This window comes from Hypanus sabinus, chromosome 22, assembly GCF_030144855.1.
Source record: "Hypanus sabinus isolate sHypSab1 chromosome 22, sHypSab1.hap1, whole genome shotgun sequence".
NCBI classification, from domain to species: domain Eukaryota; kingdom Metazoa; phylum Chordata; class Chondrichthyes; order Myliobatiformes; family Dasyatidae; genus Hypanus; species Hypanus sabinus.
In genome coordinates this window covers 33,686,465-33,707,629 of record NC_082727.1, presented here as the reverse complement: position 1 = coordinate 33,707,629, position 21,165 = coordinate 33,686,465, and the positions used below count along the sequence as shown (strand labels likewise).

At 42.5% G+C, this 21,165-nt stretch overlaps 1 protein-coding gene across 2 annotated transcripts in view; it reads left to right on the top strand.

Annotated features, from left to right (window-relative positions):
* Positions 1 to 21,165, top strand: part of prkg1b (protein kinase cGMP-dependent 1b) — a 730,867-nt gene that overhangs the window by 520,031 nt on the left and 189,671 nt on the right. The window lies entirely within an intron of this gene.

Here is a 21,165-nt window from a genome sequence, read left to right as displayed (position 1 = left end):
CCCATTCTTGCACTATACTCCTCATTATTCTCTTCTAAGTGCCTGAAATCTGTAAGTCCTGATTGGTCTTACTTCTCCACTCATACTACCATGAGTTTCAGATCATCTCCAGTTTCTGCATTATTAAAACAACAGGGTTTTTTTCACAAGGTGGCCACATTCTTATAATTATAGCATTCTTATTCATCTAAAGCATGCAGGTGGCCCTCAGAAAAGGAAGGAGCCTTTCTGATCACATCCTCAACCCCACCACGAATATTGAGGCAGACGTTAGAAACCATTTGAGAACTGGAGCTGCCCTTGTGGATCTACCTTTGACGTTGGACACTGACTATCATGACAGCATGTTATAAACACCAGAGGTTCAGCAGATGCTGGAAGTCAAGAGCAACACAGACAAAATGCCAGAGGAACTCAGCAGATTTCTGATGAAGTGTCTTGGCCAGCAACGTCAAATCTTTATTCCTTTCCATTGATGCTGTGTGACCTGCTGAGTTCCTCCAGCATTTTGTGTGTATGACAGTATATTATTTAAGCTTTCAACAGTATTTGAGTGCCACAAATCTCTGAGGCTGAGCAGTAATGAGATTAGCCAAATGTGAGTACTTCACAACAAAAAGCAAACCACTGGAAAAATTCAATGATCCAAGCAACATCTCTGGTCAAGTTGACCGTGAATTTGCCTCAACAGATGCTGCTTGGCCCATTGATTTCCTTCAGCAGTTTGGTTTTTTTTGCAAAAAAGTTCCAGCATCTTGTCTGTGTTACTGCAGTCTCTTGTGTCTCCATGCTTCATAACAGCCTGCCGCACAGATACGAGCACATCCTGGATTTTCTCAATTTCTACATGATTGAGTGGTAGGGACTTTGATGATGAATGTTGTTTTCTTGAAACATTGTAACCTGTAAATTCTGCTGACGGTGGGGAGGGGTGTGTTTGCCTGATTCCATAAGACCGTAAGGCCTTTCAACATTCAAAAAGTTTCAGTGAGATCCCCCCTTATCCTTCTGAATTCCAGCGAGTACAGACCCAGAGCCATCAAACATTCCTGGTATGATAACCCTTTCATTCCTTGAATCATCCTTGTGAACCTCCTCTGGACCCCCTCCAATGCCAACACATCTTTTCTAAGATGAGGGGCCCAAAACTGTTCACAATACTCAAGGTGAGGCCTCACCAGTGCCTTATAAAGCTTTAGCGTCGCATCTTACTCTTGTATTCTAGACCTCTTGAAATGAATGCTATCTTGCCATTTGCCTTCACCACCACCAACTCAACCTGCAAGTTAACCTTCAGGGTGTTCTGCACAAGGACTCCCAAATTCCTCTGCATCTCAGATTCCTGGATTTTCTCCCTGTTTAGAAAACAGTATGTACATTTATTTCTACTACCAAAGTGCGTAACCATGTACTTTCCAACATTGCACAAATGTATTTCATTTGCCAATCCCTTGCCCATTCTCCTCATCTGTCTAAGTCCTTGAGCATCCTACCTATTTCCTCAATGCTACCTGCTGCTCCACCATTCCACTACTATCTGCAGCCTCTTACAATCATGAGCATTTGAATTACTGTACCAGACCACTGATGCTGCCTTCACTAGCATCTCCTCCATTTTTCAAACATCTGTGCTCACCCCATCTTCCCACTTCCTTAACGGTGATGGAGTTCCTCTTGTCCTTACCTACCACCCCATTGGCCTCCGCATCCAACACATCATTCTCCGCAACTCCCACCATCTCCAAAGTGATCTTACCACCAAACATGTCTTTACTTCTACCCCTCTCATTCACTTTCTGCAGGGATTGCTCCCTACATGATTCCCTTGTCCATTCGCCTCTTCCCACTAATCTCCCTCCCAGCACTTATCCCTGCAAGTGGCCGAAATGCAACGTGCTACACCTGCCCATTCACCTCCTCCCTCACCTCCACTCAGGACCCCAAACAGTCCTTCCAGGTGAGGCAACACTTCACCTGCGCATCCGCTGGGGTCGTCTATTGTGTCCAGTGCTCCCGATGTGGGCTCTACATTGGTGAGCCCCATTGTAAATTGTGCTTCGTCGAGCACTTCCGCTCCATCTGCCAAAAGCAGAACCTCCTGGTGGCCAAGCGTTTTAATTCAGATTTCGACATCTTGATTCATGGCCTCCTCATGTGCCATGATGAGGCCACCCTCAGGGTGGATACGCAAAACCTACATTCCATCAGGGTAGCCTCCAATTTGATGGCATGAATATTGATTTCTCCTTCCGATAAAAAAAAATTCCTCTCGCCCTCCTTCTACCCTCCTATTCCCCACTCTGGCCTCTTCTCACCTGTCAATCACTTCCCCCAGCGTCCCCTCCAATATTGCCTCTAAGGTGTACGTGCACGCATCCTTTGCTGCTAGTACATAAAGGAATTTAAACTGAGCAAAATAGATTGTCACCCACTACCTTGTTGGCATGTTGGGTATATTTCACAATTGTGCACAATCACATTTCCTTTTCTGGTTTCTGGTGTTGACAATGTGGGGTTTCTGATGATTTCCTTGTAGGTTTTAGAACTGGCTTAGTTATACTGATTTATTGAAGAAATTATTGATTCACTATGTTGGACTCCAAAAATGCAAAGGACGTGAGGTGCAAAAGAACTGCTAGTTCATTTAAAGTGGAACAGCCTAATGAAACAGTAGAAGCTGCTGCACTGAAAGCTCATGAGGTCAGAAACGTGCAGCTACGAGAAATATTTATGCACTGTACAGAAACTGCTGTTATCTGCATGCATTGTGTCGCGATACAAAAGCTACTGGAGAATTTGCAAGTGGGAAGAAGTGGAGTGCTATTTGGAAACGTGACTTTTTAAAGCATCATTTAGCAAGCAAATCATATGTGGACCGTGTGCAAAAGCTCCAGCAAGAAAATCCTTCAATGCCCACTACTACCAGCCTGCTACGTACTTTTTGTGAGTGCAGATGAACGAGAGGGAAAGCAGTCCAACCCAGAGGAGATGGAAGTTCTTATTGACAGTTATTTTATTTCTTTTAAACAATGAACAGCAAACTGGGTTTGGTAGTTTGTTATCCTTCAAATGGCCTCAAATTTATTTGCACTTAAAAACACGTTGTTGTCACTAGCCATTACAAATTAGAGGAACATTGGCCTATCCTTCTTCCCTTTCTCTTATGGTCTATTCTCCTTTCCTATCAGCTTCCTTTCCCCCCCACCCACCTGGTTTCACTGATCACCTTCTAGATAACCTCTCTCCCCTCCCCCACCCTCTTATTCTGGTGTCTTCCCCCCTTCTTTTCCAGTCCCGATGAAGGGTCTCGGCCCGAAACCTCGACTGTTGCTTCCTTTCCCCTGGTGCTGCCTGACCTGCTGAATTCCTCCAGCATCCTGTGTGTGTTGCGTTGCAGTTGGGATACTTCCAACAGCACATCTGTAGATGTTCGTCAGAGTGTTTGGTGATAAACTGATCCTCCTAAATCTCTGAAGAAAGTAAAGATGCTGCACTTCTTTCTTGTGATTCCATCTGTGTGCTGGGCACAGGACAGATCCGGTGATATGTCAACACCCGGGAAGTTAAAGGTGCTGACTCTCTCTGCTGCCGATCCCCCAGTGTAGACTGGTGCATGTTAATCTTCCTTCCCTTGCTGAAGTCAACTGTCAGTTCTTCGGTTTTATTGATGCTGAGGAAGAAGTTGTACATGCGATGCCATTCAACCAGAGGTCTGATCTTACTGACTCATCACCCTCTGTGATTCGTCCGCCAGCAGTGGTGTCATCTGAAAATTCATATATGGCATTAGACACAGTCACGTGCATATAGAGACTAGAGCAGAGGCTAAGCACACAGCTCTGAGGTGCACCTGTGATGATAGTCAGCTAGATGTTACCAATGCTTACTGTCTACGTTGAGTTGCAGAGAGAAATCCAGAACTTAAAGCTTACTGATGAATTTAGATGGGTTGATTGTGTTAAATGCTGAGCTGTATCGAACAACAACCTGATGCATTAGTTCTTCTTTTCAACAAGATCTTGATTGGTCATTTACATCTGCATCATTTTTCCTGCGGTAACCTTTTGTCCCTGTAGTCTCTTTATATTAAAACTGCATCAATCTCTGACTTGAATGTACTCAATGTGTCTGTTTCCACAGCCTCTTGGAGTGAAGATTCCAAAGTTACCCTATCTGCCGAAGCCCCAAAGCATTCTCATTATAAATTATTTCCAATTAATGTAGCCTCCTGAGAAAAGGGCATTCTGATAATTATCATTCCGGATAATTGGTGGGACGACGTTCTGATTTATCAATCTAACCTCGCTGTGCCATCCTGGTAACCCTTATGCCAGCCTCAATCAACATCAACGGTAACCTTTCAACCGTCCTTAATTGAGTAATTAACTGGCTTATTTCTGAAGCAGTTACAGTCACAGAATAAATGCTTTCACTTAAAATCTTCAGTGTTCTGCAACAAAAGAATTAGCTTTTAACTGACAGCTTTTTGAATGGAGAGGAGACACGAGCCTGAAGACACACACTCAAAATTTTAGGCACAGCTTTTTCCCCTCCACCATCAGATTGTTGACAAGACAATGAACCCATGATCACCACCTCACTATTTTAGCTTTCTTTTTGCATTACTTGTTTAATTATATATCTGGTTTTTTTCCACATTGTAATTTATAGATTTATAGTATCACACTGTTCTGCCGCAAAAGAACAAATTGCACAACATATATCAGTGCCATTAAACCTGACTCTGATTGTAAGAGATAGCATGGGAATAGGTCTGCAGGGGGTCATGCTGACCAGCTACCTGAATCCCAACGCCCCCAGATTATAAAATTGTGCAATAGAGCAATTTGCAATGGCCAGGTAACTTGCTTTGGGATGTGGAAGGAAACCAGAGCAGCCAGAGGAAGCCCATGTGTGCACAGGGAGAACATGCAAACGGTATACAGGGGTGAATCCAGGTCTCTAATGCTCCACTGGCTGCTGGAATGCAGACTCATGCACCCTGACTTGTCATTAATTCAGTGAAATAGCTACCTGCAGTATTCCTTGCCCACACCTCGCAGTTTTAAATGTTAGCAACAAAATGGTAAGTCTTGAACCAAAACTTCAATGCAAAATCTGCTCGTCCTTCTTGCTCAGTGCTTCAATTTAATTTTGGAGTTCTACACTATGTCCTCTCTGCTTGACATGGCTCTGCAAAAGGACACTATACCAGGAGCAACCTGTGTCCTGTGGGTGAGCTTCTTTCTGCTGCTACTGGCTTTCTTCGAGGCTGTCTTCTGCAGTTTCATGTCTGAGTTTGGACGGATCATCCCTCTGCTTGAACTGATGGACCTTGTCGCTTCCCTGACCCTTCAGTTGTCTCGCCTCCCCTTCATCTAAGACAATTAATGTATCTCATTCATTTCCCCTTTGGGATCTCTGTACAAATTGCCTCATTAACCTGCTTGAACTGGCACACAAGAAGTGTAGGTACGACCTCTGAAAGAACATCACGAGACAATTCCAGAGAACATCGCAGCACAGTGCAGGCCTAATAACCCACTATGTGGAACAATCATAACTGCTCTAAGATCAATCTAACCCTCCCTGCATACCTCTCCATTTTTTCTATCATCCTTGGAGCTGGAGACATGAACGGGCACTCAATAGCTGTGGCAGGGCTTATGCCCCATCAAGCATAAGGGCAATTATGCACCACTTCCAATGCCTATTATGTATGCTTCCAGAGGGAGAACAATGATACATACACAAGACCCCCTGCAACACCTGAGGAACTTGTGATCTAAATCTTGGAGGCCAACTTTAAACTGCCGTCCAGGAGGGTGAAGCTTTGCAAGGTGTTGAGCCCTGTCAGTGTACTTGGTCAGGTGCTAAGTTCCTGCACTGACCAACCAGCTGCAGTGTTCAGGGGCATCTCAGCCTCTCACCAAGATGGTACCGGTGTCCAAGAAGAGCCGGCTGTCCTGCCTCAGCAACTACCGCTCCTTTAGGGATAGTAATGAGAGAGGTTGCTTATAGCTTGTATCAATTCCTGCCTAGCAAGTTTAATTTGCCTATTGCCATAATAGCTCTACTGAAAACTCTACCTAGATGGTTCTCCACTCTGCAGTGTATCCCCTGAACAACAGGAACACATACAGCATTCTACACAATCATTCCCTCAAAACTTATCATCGAGCTCCAAGAGGACCTCCGTATTTCCCTTGTCCATTAGATCCTCGACTTCCTCAATGGAAAACCACTGTCCGTACAGACCGGAAACCTCACCTCCTTTTTAATGGCCACCAGAACAAGTGTACCTCAGAGCTGCTTACTTGGTCCCAGCTCCACTCTCTGTACCCATGTGGCTAAGCATAGCTCCAATAGCATCTCTAAATTTGCCAGTGCCACCGTTACTGTTGGCAGAATCACAGATGGTGATGTGGGGCTGTACAGAAGTGAGATAGGTCAACTAGCTGAGTGGTGTTATAGCAACAACCTTGCACTCAACATCAGCAAAACCTGTGCTTGGGTTTTAGGAAGGGTAAGTCAGGCAAGCGCATACCAGTCCGCAGTGAAGGATCAGCAATGGAAAGAGTGAGCAACTTCAAGTTCCTGAGTATCAGCATCTTGGAGAATCTATTCTGGGCCCAGCACATAGATGCATCCATGACAAAGGCATACCAGCATCTCTCCTTTCTTAGAAGCTTAAGGCAGTTAGTTCAGCATGTCATTGAAGACTCTTGACAAACTTCAGTAGATGTGGTGTCTTCTTACTGGTTGCAACACGACCTGCTATTGAAACTCAATCGCACTGGATGACATGACCCTCTTCTTATATGTAGCATCTATCCCTATTATTTTCTAATTTTTTGACGTAATGTGGCTTAAAAGGATGTTTTACTGTGTTACTTGCAGTGAAGAATTCCGCATTCTGACAATCCTCCAGATAGATGTGTTTCTTCTGTTTCTCGTTTAACTTATCAGAAAGTGGGTGGTTTACCAGCACCTAGCTTTGGCCTTCATGCAAGTGAAAATATCTTCACTATACCAGCTATCTCAAATACAGCTAATCAAATATCAAAAGCCAGAAAACCTATCTTTAGACTGCTGTATATTGCTCATACAGTGAGAGAACCTGCAAAGATGTAGGCACTGTGAAGCCAATTGTTAATTCTTTTTGTAAATTATTAAAATTACTAATGCCAATGATCTTGTTTGGAGGGGTGACTGATTACTTTGTCGTGGTGAATAGTATTATGTACTGTGTTACTGGGCTACCCTGATATTAAACAAGCATATAAAAACGTGCTTGTTTTAGCTTATTTCTCTTGCAAACCTGGTCTGATAGTGAGTTAGTAGTGTGTTTAATTTTTTGAAAAGCCTCAGGTCAGCAGGCATGGAGCTAGGAACAAACCCATTTCAGGAACTTGGTGTCAAGCTCTCCGCAGATGCTGCCTGCCCAGCTGAGGTTTTCCAGCATTTTCTCGTTTCATTTCAGATTCTCGGGACCTGCAGTTGGTGGATTTTCAAGCCTGTGGGTAGATACGGCTTAGGATCACCCAGTTCAGGAGAGAGAGAGAGAGAGGCTTGAGTAGCAGAGAAAAGCATTTTTGTTACAGCCACTCCTGTTCCTTGTTCCACTGAGGATGGCCACTATTACCTTCCAGGTCTCCTGAAAGATAACCCACGAGAATGTAGATTTAGAATTCTTCTGTGTGGCTTTGTGTTCATTCTGATTTGAATTTGAGAACCATCAGGCTCCTGAACTGGCATTGATAACCTCACTTCTCACAACCCTGATTTCACAGACTCACCTAAAAGATTCAATAATCCATGTTCTCAGTATTATTTATTCATATATATATCTTTGCATAATTTGTCTTCTTTTGCACATTGGAAGTTTGTCAGTATTTATGATTAGTTTGTCATTAAATTTATTGTATTTCCTTATTCTCCTGAAAATGCCTGCAAGAAGATGAATCCCATGGTGACATACTACTGTACACGTACTTCGATAATGAATTTATTTTGACCTTGACTTTGAGAACCCCTGCAGGTCCACCAAAGAATGGTATTAAGTGAGATATTCACAGGCAGGGAGCACGAAGCAGCTGCTGGATTCCCACCAGGTCAGAGTTAAAATTCTCTCTTTAGTTATTCTGCTTGTGTGGACCTTTATTCTGTAGGCAACCATTCAACTCAGTTAAAGCCAGAAGTGGGTCTGCAGCCAGAAATGGCTCATTGTAATGGATAAAGGTACTGTTGTAATATTCCACATGGCTAAAAATCCATGGCAGAGTATCATGTTCTGAGTGTGAAGAGTGAAAAATGGCTCAGGTTCCCCTGAGCAGCTGTAAGTGTTTACTCCTTTTCTCATGTTTTGTAAAACCCTATTCTTAGTTTTGACCCCACGTCACCATGTTCAAAAGTTGAAAATAAATTAGGATCATTGTAGCTTTGAATAACCTTGAAACCACTTCGCTTGTGTCTTTTGACAAAATCAAGTCCAGAAAAGGTTGGTAAATGAGATAAAAAGTGAATTTGTCAAAAGCAAGCTTGCAGAACACATGGCGTCCTTAAATATTATTTCATAAACAAACCAAGCAAGCATCATTTATCTCAGATGTTCAGTTTTATTTGGAATACTTTAGTTTCCTTATAGTTCTTTTTCTTTCAAGATGTATTTCTTTTTACCAGCGCTGTGTTTCATTCCAAAACCTTGAATTCCTCACTAACTCCTTAGAAAAGGCTTATGAAGGACGTGAGAACAGATCTTCCTGGATATTGTGCAGAATACTTCAGTGGATGATTTACATTATTGTTTTCAAAAGCTCCACAGAAAAATGTGTTGAAAAGCTTTAAACAATTAAAATTAATATATTTTTTCTTTATGAACAATGAAAGATAAATCAGTGGTCTTTAGATGTATCATGGGCATTAAGAACTTTTTTTCTATGTGGTTATCCTGAATATAAATTGCAAATATTGACACACTCTTATGGATCACTGAAATCCATCACATAATCTAACGGAGTTCCCATCCAGCCCAGTTGTAGCCCACCATTGCCTACAAAAAGCCTATAAAAAGTGGTGGACGCAGCCCAGTCTATCATGGGTGTAGCCCTTCCCACCATTGAGGACATCTACAAAGAGCTCTGTCACAGGAAAGCAGCAGCCAGGGCATGCTCTCTTCTCACTGCTGTCATCTGGAAGGAGATTCAGGTGCCTCAGGGCCCACACCACCAGTTTCAGAAATAGTTATTACCCCTCAGCAATCAGGCATGTGAACCGGAAGGGATAACTTCCAGCAACTTCACTTCTGCCAATACTGAACTGTTCCCTCAATCAAGGACTCATTTTCAAGGACTTTTCATCTCATGTTCTCAATCTTTATTGTTTGTTTATTCATTATTATTATTTTGGTGTTTTTTTTAAATTTTTGTATTTGTGTAGTGACGGATTAGGCCCTATCAGGATTTTCTGTTCGAGAGCGTTGCTATTTCCATACCAGGCTGTGATGCAGCCAGTCAATTTACTCTTCGTTACACATCTGTAGAAGTTTGTCAAAGTTTTAGGTGTCATGCTGACTCCTAAGGAAGTAAGGTGCTGCCATGCTTTCTTTGTAATTGCACTTATGTATTGGGCCCTGGACAGATAAGGAATTTAAAGTTGCTAACCCTCTCTAACTCAGATCCTCCAATAACCTTTGGTTTCCTTCTCTTGAACACCATAAACAGTTGGTTGGTCTTGCTGATATTGAGTGAAAGGTTGTTATGACGCCACTCAGCCAGATTTTCAATCTTCCTCCTACATGCTGATTCATTACCACCTTCGATTTGGCCCACATCAGTGGTGTCATCAGTAAACGTGATTATGACATTGGAGCTGTGTTTAGCCACATAATCATAAGTGTGCAGATTTTCATTGATTCTGTTGTGTTTCGTTATATTTACTGTATATGCCCACAAGAAAATGAATTGCAGGGTAGTATAAGGTGACATATATGTACTTTGATAATAAACTCACTTTTAACTTTGAAATATCTATTTTTCATCAATGTGCATTTGTAGATTCATCCTGATATTTATAAAATGTGTACTGCAGTAACTAGTAATTGCGTTAGATCACTTCTCCAGTTTGATTTACACACATCTGGTTCCGCCATTGCTGCTTCTGCAAAATTATCCTGATATCTTTAAATATATTGCATCAGGTATCCTAGCTCAGTCTGCTGAATACACTAAACTGTCCACATAACGCTGAACACAGAGTCATCTCATCAACAACCACATAAGAGGCACTTTTCATTGCATTTGATACCCTAAAGTCAGTTGCAACAATCTCTGTTTTGATCATAAACAAAAGAGATTCTGTAGATGCTGGAAACCTATGGAGAAGAAGTATCAGTCATTGTTCTGGTCTGAGACCATTCATCAAGAGTCCAATGAAGGGTGTCAGCCCAAAATGTTGAGTGTTTATTCCTCTCCATTGATGTTGCCTGACCTGTTGAGTTCTTTTGTGTGTGTTGCTTTGTTTTGGTTGCTCCTTAATGTGCTTGTCCTTTGCGTGCACTGCCTCATACCCATTTTGATTTATTATAAACACTAGAACTTTTCTCTTTCCTGGTATCACTTCTAACATCACAAAGTCATCTCCTCTGACTTTTCTGTTCTGGATCCCCTTCAACTTTATAACGATGAAGTTAGTGTTTTCTGCCTGTGCTCTGCAGCGGGCACAGATTAATAATCCATGCCGACTATAACATTCTTCAGAGAATCTTAAAGTTCTGGAGCTGACTCCATGTCGCACTGCATCATTCACTCAAATCATCCAGTTTAACTGCTCTTGGCTCTGTCCATTCAGCAGTTCTGTAAACTGCAAGGTTTGTAGAGACTGAGTTCATCCCTAGAACCTGCACAATCTTCCCTTCAATTAACGTCTTCTGACTCCGGCACCTATTACTAAAACTTTGTGTCCTCACCTTATAGTGACAGCTGTTGTCATAAAACTTCTGTGAACTGGCTGCCTCATGTGTGCAGCTTTCGAAGAACTTGTACTCTTCTCTTCAATGGGAGTTCTGTGAGTCCCTCTGTCAGTTTGACTACTGTTCTACTCTGCACACCTAGCCTCTTCTAGATATTTAGCTGTCTTTTATCTCCATTTTCGTTCCGGAAACACTGAACATTCCTTTGCCTCCAGGATGCTACTTGGCCTTCTGATTTTTTCAGACTGTTTGTCGTTCACTGTGGATTCCAGTATAAGCAGTCTCTTGTGCCGAGATCTCCATTTTAAGATTTTCCTGCCTTCAAGGTTTCTGAATAGGTCCTTTTTCGCAAGACTGGCAAATAAATTTTTATGCAACAACATTGATTATGGCTGCGCATTTTAGGCTATTTTCCACTGCCTTAGACTTCAAAAAGTTTTCCACCTTGATAGCTCCCCAGTCTAATTCCCTTACCAGACTGTCACTTTGCAAAACTGATTGTTAACCTCATGGTGGGGCTGGAATGTTCCTGTAATGAATATTTTTTGTCTGATATTTCACTGTTAGCATGATCCATTTGCTGACACATGGCAAAATCTTCATATATCCAGCCTTTATTGCCTGCCTTCGAGCAGTCAACAGTTCCATGCTGTGACTCTCAAAGAAAGCATTTCTCTCACTTTTCCAGATAACCGTGTAGAAGCCATTAAACTATGGTTTAACATTGCTGTCTGGTTCACATTCAAGTCTGTATCCATGGTCTAACAAGATCCAAAGACTTTATGCTTGTTAAATTGTACCTGACCAGCAGTCTGGTTGAGTGGGGTGAGTGAACCCCACAGTAGATCTTCTTGCATCCCAGTGCATTCAAGTGCATGACCTCTTAATCCAAGTGACTTGAGGTAGTCTGCACCCTTGATAGTTGGTGTATGATCATAGACCATAGGTATCTGAACCTATCACTGTTTTCTAGCAACCATGACCTAGAAGATCTCCTCTGTATATGTGACCAACATCACTTTGTGATGCTTCAATAGAAAATGGTTTTTGATTGTTTCCAATACACTTCCTTTCCTACATCAGAACGAATTTGCCCTACTTACTGTTACTTCAACAAGGTGACTAAAACTATCCACCATCAGTGTCCTTTGGTGTGTAGTAGGTAAGTTAAGATCAGCATTATTTGTCACATCTACAGCAAAACATTGAGATATAACCATATAACAATTATAGCATGGAAATAGGCCATCTTGGCCCTTCTAGTTCGTGCCAAACGCTTACTCTCACTTAGTCCCACCTACCTGCACTCAGCCCATAACCCTCCATTCCTTTCCTTTCCATATACCTATCCAATTTTTTTTTTAAATGACAAAATCGAACCTGCCTCTACCACTTATACTGGAAGCTCGTTCCACACAGCTACCACTCTCTGAGTAAAGAAGTTCCCCCTCAAGTTACCCCTAAACTTTTGCCCCTTAACTCTCAATTCGTGTCCTCTTGTTTGAATCTCCGCTACTCTCAATGGAAAAAGCCTATGCACGTCAACTCTATCTATCCCCCTCATAATTTTAAATACCTCTATCAAGTCCCCCCTCAACCTTCTACGCTCCAAATGCGTCATTTACATTAACAACCAAACCTTCCAAGGATGTGCAGGAGGCAGCCATGAGCACCATCGTGCCTCTGGTGCCAATATAGCATACCCACAATTTACTAATCCATAACGCCTTTGGAATGGGGGAGGAAACCAGAGTGCCCAAAGGAAACCTAACGGTCATGGTGAGACTGAACAAACTCTTTACAGACAGCAGCAGGAGCTGAAGCTGGGTCATAGCTAACTACGATGATACTGTGCCCAGGTATTTTTAGGCATTCTTGTTCACCCCTTTTCGTGATCTGATTGAAATATAATGCACTGTACTCTCATGGAACTGGTCTACAAGCTGTGAACTTGACCTGTTATAACCACGCCATACAGGGATTTTCAACTGTACTGCCAGCTGCTCTCTTCAGGAACTCATTGCCCTAGGACATCTTGACATTCTGAGGCCAGCTGGCTTACATAACATCCACAGCAAAGCTTCTGGCTGACATGATAGTACCCACGTGACTTGCACTTTGCCTTCCCCTTTGCGATTGTGTGACCGAATGTTTTCCCACCAAACACAGTTGTAGTACCGACTTGACCAGTATTCAGAAAAATCACATGCTGTATTTAACTTGACGCCATATTGTAGGTTCATTAGCAGGAGGAATCAAGTTGAACAGCAATGTGGAAATAACAGTCACAAGTCCTTTCTTGCTGAAAGTGTGCAGAGGATTCATGTTAGATAAAGGCACAGCTGCTCCTTGCCCTGGCTATGTGCCTCTCAAACATAATGTTTCATCATATTGCGCTGGGTGAATATCGGAACTACTGGCTGTTAGTGTGAAAGCAAGTAATGATGTCTTCCTGTCCTTTCAGTTAATATCTCCACCATTGCCTGGCAGACTATTGTTCTTGTGTGTAGAAGTAGGCTTGTGATGAAGAGGGGTGCAGAATGCAAAAGGTAAATGCTTACAGGAGAACAGAAGAAAATAAGGAACAGGCACCTGCACTGTAATCCTATTTAATATGATCTCCTATTCTGACCTAGTTTTCCATAGCCCTCAACTCACTGTTCCTTCAAGTAAATTATCTACTTTATAAAATAATCCAGTGATCTGGCCTCCACAAACTTCTGAGGTAGAGAGTTCCAGAGATTCACCATTATCTGTAAAATGTTTCTCTGTACTTCAGTTTTGAATGACTGGCCCTTAATTTTGTAAATAGAAACATAGAAAGCCGACAACACACCACTCCTTCCTGTAGTGAGGTGAACAGAACTGAGCACAGTACTCCAAGTGGGGTCTGACCAGGGTCCTATATAGCTGCAACATTACCTCTCGGCTCTTAACCTCAATCCCACGGTTGATGAAGGCCGATGCACCATATGCCTTCTTAACCACAGAGTCAACCTGCACAGCAGCTTTGAGTGTCCTATGGACTTGAACCCCAAGATCCCTCTGATCCTCCATACTGCCAAGAGTCTTATCATTAATACTATATTCTGCCATAATATTTGACCTACCAAAATGAACCACCTCACACTTATCTGGGTTGAACTCCATCTGCCACTTCTCAGCCCAGTTTTGCATCCTATCCATGTCCCACTATAGCCTCCGACAGCCTCCGCACTATCCACAACTCCCCCAACCATTGTGTCAACAGCAAATTTACTAACTCATCCCTCCACTTCCTCATCCAGGTCATTTATAAAAATCACGAGGAAAAAGGGTCCCAGAGCAGATCCCTGAGGAATACCACTAGTCACCGACTTCCATGTAGAATATGACCTGTCTACAATCTCTCTTTGCCTTCTGTGGGCAAGCCAGTTCTGGATCCTCAAAGCAATGTTCCTTGGATCCCATACCTCCTTACTTTCTCAATAAGCCTTACATGGGGGACCTTATCAAATAGCTTGCTGAAATCCATATACACTACATCTACTGCTCTACCTTCATCAATGTGTTTAGTCACATCCTCAATAAATTCTATCAGGCTCATAAGGCACGACCTGCCTTTGACAAGGCCACGTTGACTATTCCTAATCATATTATGTCTCTTCAAATGTCGTTGGGGGGGGGGGGGGGTGTCACGTGATGACGTAGGATCGAGACGTTGGGAATCCCGCTCCCTCGTAAAAAGTAATGAAATAAGGTTTAAATGAAGGAGTGTTAACAAATACCTACTAGAAATTATTTATAAGCAACTCAGGATTATTTTTGGATATAGTTCCTAAATTTGAAACAGAAGAAAGCTACTACTTCGAAGACTGCGCAAATCGGCGGGGAAAAAGGCCTAACCGTCTCGGCGAAGCCTCGGACTCAAGTTGGATCTCCTCCCAGCGAAGTGCATGGCACTTCTGATGATGCAGGACAGGAAGTTTTAGCAATGTTGGCGGTCTCTAAGAAGAAACGGCAAGAACAACGCATGCGCGAAAGTATGCATGAACAGATATTAACAAAACTACAAATCCCAGCTATGACTGGAAGTGAATCAGAAGTAGAATCAGACTCTTTGGGAAATTCAGAGGAAGAAGAAGAGGAAAAGAAAGAGGAGATTAAAGGAGACATAAAAGATATCCTGATATATATGACGAATAAATTAAAAGCTATAAGAAGGATGCAGAGTACACTCGATAATGTGGTGGAAAAACAAAAGAAGATGGATAATAAAGTTAAAGAGAGGGAAGTAGAAGTTGAAGAAAACACTGAAAGAATAGATAAGATAGAAGACAATACCTGGACAACAGAAAGAAAACAGATGTTGGAAAAAAATAGATGCGCTTGAAAACTCTAGTAGACAAAATAATATCAAAATTGTTGGTCTTATGGAAGGTACAGAGGGAGAAAATCCAATAAAATTCTTTAAAGAATGGATTCCAAAAATTTTGGAAATGTAAGAAGGAAGCCAAGTAATTGAAATTTGAAAGAGCACACAGAGCTTTAAGACCAAGTCCTCAACTAGATCAAAATCCAAGATCAATTTTGATAAAATGCTTAAGGTACCAAGATAAAGAAATGATCTTGCAGGCAGCTACTCAAGGTGCTAAAAAGAGAAATGGGCCATTGATAATAGAAGGGAAAAGAGTTTTTTTTTATCGCAGTTACTTGGAAATCTGATTTATATTTAACTATGGATCGTTGGAATAATGAAATACATAGTTGTATTCCACTTGAAAAAATTACATACAATCTAAGAAATGAATATGATTTATTTTTGAAAACTTGGTTCCCATACTTACAAAAGATAGGATTAAATACATAGGTCCTTTGAAGATAAAATTAAAAAGTAATTGAGGAAAGAAAAAATAAATATTAAAATTATTTTGAACTCCCATGGAGTATGTGGGGATCCTCCGATATCCAGGCAATCTTTCTCTTCTTTCTTTTTTTTTCTTTCTTTAGACAAGGGTTAAGGGGGGGGGAGGGTTAATGTTATTTTTCTTACTATTTTATCATCACATTTATTCTAGTAACTTTCTAAAATTTAATAAATAAATATTTTTTTTAAATGTCATTAAATCCTGCTTCTCAGGATCTTTTCCATCAGCTTACCAATCACTGTATTTTCTGGGCTATCTTTACTCCCTTTCTTGAATAAGGGAACAACATCCGCAACCCTCCAATCCTCCGGAACCTCTCCCATTCTTATTGATGATGCAAAGATCATTGCAAGAGGCTCAGCAATCTCCTCTCTTGCTTCCCACAGTAGCCTGGGGTACATCTCATCCAATTTGATGCTTTCCAAAAGCTCCAGCACATCCTCTTTCTTAATGTCTATATACTCAATATTTTCAATCTGCTGTAAGTCATCCCTAAAATCCCTGCCCCCTGCTCCAATCCCTCAGCCATGCATTTATCCTCCACCTCACTCTATTCTTATACTCACTGTCACGTGGCACAGGCAGTAATCCCAGGATTCCTAACCTTGTGGTCCTGCTTCTCAACTTCCTTCCTAACTCCCCGTAGTCTGTTTTCAGGATCTCCTTCCTTTTCCTGCCCATGTTGTTGGTACCAATATGTACCATGACCTGTGTCTGTTCACTTTTCCACTGTAGGATATCGAAGAAACATCCCGGACCCTGCACCTGGGAGGCAAACTACCCTCTGCGTTTCTTTCCTGTGTCCTCAGAATCACCTGTCTGACCCCCAAACTATAGAGTCCCCTATTAGTGCTGCCTTCTTCCTTTCTCTACCCTTCTGAGCCACAGGCCAAACTCTGTGCCAGAGGCACGGCCGCTGTTGCTTCCCCCAGGTAGGTCATTCCCCCGCAACAGTACTCGAACAGGAGTGCTTATTGTCAAGGGGGATAGCCACTGGGGTACTCTCTAGTATCTGCCTCTTGCCCTTCTCTCTCCTGACTGTTATCGACTTATTTGTCTCCTGAGGCTTGGGCATGACTACAAGCCTGTAGCTCCTCTCTATCACCTCCTCACTCTCCCTGACCAGACAAAGGCCATCGAGTTGCAGCTGCAGTTCCCTAACCTGGTCCCTAAGGAGCTGCAACTCCACGCACCAAGCACAGATGTGGCCGTTCAGGATGCTGGGAGCCTCCCGGACTTCCCACATTTGACACCTAGTACAGAACACCGGCCTCACAGACATACTTCCAGTTTCTGAGTGTGGATGAACAAAGGGACCTTGGGGTTCAAATCCATACATCCCTTAAGGTCGCTGCACAGGTTGATAGGGTAGTTAAGAAGGCCTATCGGATGCTAGGCTTCATTAACAGGGGGATTGAGTTCAAGAGTAGAGAGATCATGTTGCAACTCTACAAATCTCTGGTGAGACCGCACTTAGAGTATTGTGTTCAATTCTGGTCACCTCATTATAGGAAGGATGTGGAAGCTATGGAGAGGGTGCAGAAGAGATTTACCACTCCTGATGAAGGGTTTCGGCCCGAAACGTCGTCACTACCTCCTCCCATAGATGTTGTCTGGCCTGCTGAGTTCTGCCAGCATTTTGTGTTTTTATTTATTTCCAGCATCTGCAGATTCACTCGTGTTTACCAGGATGTTGCCTGGTTTGGAGAACAAGTTATATGAAGCAAGGTTAGCAGAGCTGGGACTTTTCTCTTTGGAGTGTAGAAGAATGAGAGGGGACTTGATAGAGATCTACAAGATTATGAGAGGCATAGATAGGGTGGATAGTCAGTACTTGTTTCCCAGGGCACCAATAGCAAACACCAGAAGGCATATATACAAAATTAAGGGAGGGAAGTTTAGGGGAGACATCAGGGGTAAGTTTTTTACACAAAGAGTTGTGAGTGCCTGGAATGACTTGCCAGGGATGGTGGTGGAGGCTAAAACATTAGGGATATTTAAGAGCTTCTTGGACAGGCACATGGATGAAAGAAAAATGGAGGGTTATGGGGTAGTGTGGGTTTAGTACTGTTTTTAAGGATTATATGGGTCAGCACAACATGGAGGGCTGAAGGGCCTGTACTGTGCTGTAGTTTTCTATGGTTCTATTCTTCACAGGTAACCTACCTCACCTCAACCCATTATCGCCAAAGCCCCATTGAACCAAAGCCCTCTTACTCTGTCTCTCTCTACTCGGGCACCCGTGCAGGTCTAACTCGCTGATGTCCACGCAATTGCGCAGTCGTCCCTCGATCAAACCGCTGAAGGAAAATCTGTCTCCTTTTAAACTCTCCATGCCAGTCTAACTCGCTGACGTCCACGTGCTTGCACAAGTCGTTCCTCGATCAAAACTGGTTAATATTGGGGAACTTGAAATCCTCCACTTCTATAACCCTATTGCACAAGGGCAGCTGCTACCCTGCCACAAAAAGACTATTAAATATGCCTCCCATTCAAGATTCTCCCTCATGTGGCACCACCATCTGGTAGGGAGGAGCCACTACATCGGAAAAAGCTGCAGAGGGTTGTAAATTCAACCAGGTCCGTCATGGGCACTAGCCTTCTCAGCATTGAGGACATCTTCAAAAAGTGATGCCTCAAAAAGGCAGCATCCATCATTAAGAACCCCTACCACCCAGAACATGTCCTCCTCTCATTACTGCCATCAGGAAGCAGGTACAAGAGCCTGAAGACACACAATTTTAGGAACAGCTTCTTTGCCTCCATCATCAGATTTCTGAATTGTCCATGAACGCATGAACACTACCTCACTATTTTTGCTCTCTTTTTGCACTAGTTATTTTTTATTTATATATTCTTGTTTTAATTTATAGTATCCTTTAGGTATTACATTGTACTGCTGTCATAAAACAACAAATTTCACGACATACATCGGTGATAATAAACCTGATTCTGATAACTCCATCTTTGTCTGCAGGTCAGGAAGGAGCGAGTACAAGCGTGAAGAGAGATATGAGACATAATTTCTATCATTTCAGCTCTGAGCTGGCTGTATCTTCACTAGTCTCTTGCCTGATCAGAAGCTGACTTCTGCAGTGAGTTCCATTAACTGCTCTAGTCATTATCTACTAACCTCTAGTTCTGCTGGTTACCTTCAAGTATTGCTTGTCAGCCAAGACATCAGCTTCTTGCTATAATGTTCAACCACTGACCAGGACATTGCATAGAGCAATTATGTAAGTTGGCCATCAACACAAAACTGACCTGCTTCCTACAACTGAGAGCAACAGGTGCACACTAATCCCGTATCAAGATTCATGTTCTTTTCAGAACCTCTCAATTTTAGCTCTTGGCATTTCCTTACAAACACTAAAGATCTGTTTTATCAATTGTATTGACACTGTTCTTTGGGAGTGTTGAGATGAGGATCATCCAGGGGCAAGAGTGATTACAGGGTAGTGTTATTACAAATAGAAACCGTGTATCACTGTATTGAGTGGATGACGTACAAATGTAACTGGTGTAATTCACCAAGTGCTGTCACTACAGCAGATAGTGTATCTGGAATTAATGCTGAATGCCCTATTATTAACGAGGATATCACAATCCAAGAAATTCCTACATATAAAAAAATAAAAATCCATACACCTGAGCAAGGAGGAGTATGGGTATTGAGAAAATACTAAATCCCAGTTCATGTTCAAGTAGATGGTTGTTGACTTCAGGAGGGCACGAAACAACCACTCCCCGCTTAACACTGACGGCTCCTCGGTAGAGATCGTTAAGAGCACCAAATTTCTTGGTGTTCACCTGGCGGAGAATCTCACCTGGTCCCTTAACACCAACTCCAGAGCAAAGAAAGACCAGTAGCATCTCTACTTTATGCGAAGGCTGAGGAAAGTCCATCTCCCACCCCCCATCCTCATCACATTCTACAGGGTTGTATTGAGAGCATCCTGAGCAGCTGCATCACTGCCTGGTTTGGAAATTGCACCATCTTGGATCGCAAGACCCTGTAGCGGATAGTGAGGTCAGCTGAGATCATTGGGGTCTCTCTTCCCGCCATCACGGATATTTACACTACACGCTGCATCCGCAAAGGAAACAGCATTATGAAGGCCTCCATGCACCCGTCATACAATCTCTTCTCCCTCCTGCCTTCTGGGAAAAGGCTCCGAAGCATTCAGGCTCTCACGACCAGACTATGTAACAGTTTCTTCCCCCAAACTATCAGACTTCTCAATACCCAGAGCCTGGACTGACACCTTGCCCTATTGTCCTGTTTATTATTTATTGTAATGTGTGCTGTTTTGTGCACTTTATGCAGTCCTGTGTAGGTCTGTAGTCTAGTGTAGCTTTCTCTGTGTTGTTTTTTTATGTAGTTCAGTCTAGTTTTTGTACTGTGTCATGTAACACCATGGTCCTGAAAAATGTTGTCTCATTTTTACTATGTACTGTACCAGCAGTTGTGGTCGAAATGCCAACATAAGTGACTTGACTTGATGTTCATTGCTTACTTGAGAAAAGTATTCTATCGAGTCAGAGTCATGGATCAGTGCAACACAGAGACAGGCTGTTCGATCCATCCAGTCCATGCTGAACTTTTGTTTTTCTGAGTCTTATTGATCTGCAGCTGGACCGTAGCCTTCCACACCCCTCCCATCCATGTGCTTATCCAAACTTTTTTTAAATATTGAAATCGAACCTGTAACCATCAAATTCACTGGCAGCTCATTCTGCACTCTCACTGCCTTCTGAGTAGAGAAGTTCTCCCTCATGTTCCCCTTTCATCCTTAACCTATGCCCTCCAGTTCTAACCGCAGTAGAAAAAGTATGCTTATATTTGCCCTATCTGTGCCCCTCATAATTTTGCAAATCTCCCCTCATTTTCTTATGCCCCAGGGAATAAAGTCTTAATCTATCCTTTCCCTATAACTCAGGTCCTCAAGTACCCCCAACATCCTTGTAAATTTTCTCTGTACTCATCAAATCTTTTTGACATCTTTCCTGTATGTAAGCAGGTTCTATACTTTTTACATCAATGCATGATAGCTCTTATGGGACTAGATAGTGTGTGATGCTTAAAGAGACAATCCAATCAAACTTTCTGCAAAATGCTACAGCGACTTATTCACAGTCTGTGATTTTCCAATGGATCTTACGCAGACATACATGAACATGTTCTCTATTGTCTGAAAGCATTTTGCATATATCTGGATGTGCCTTTGGTGCATGTGTAGTCCATAGGTGTCTCGAGCCATGCATGCAGAAGCAGGCTCTGGCAATGGA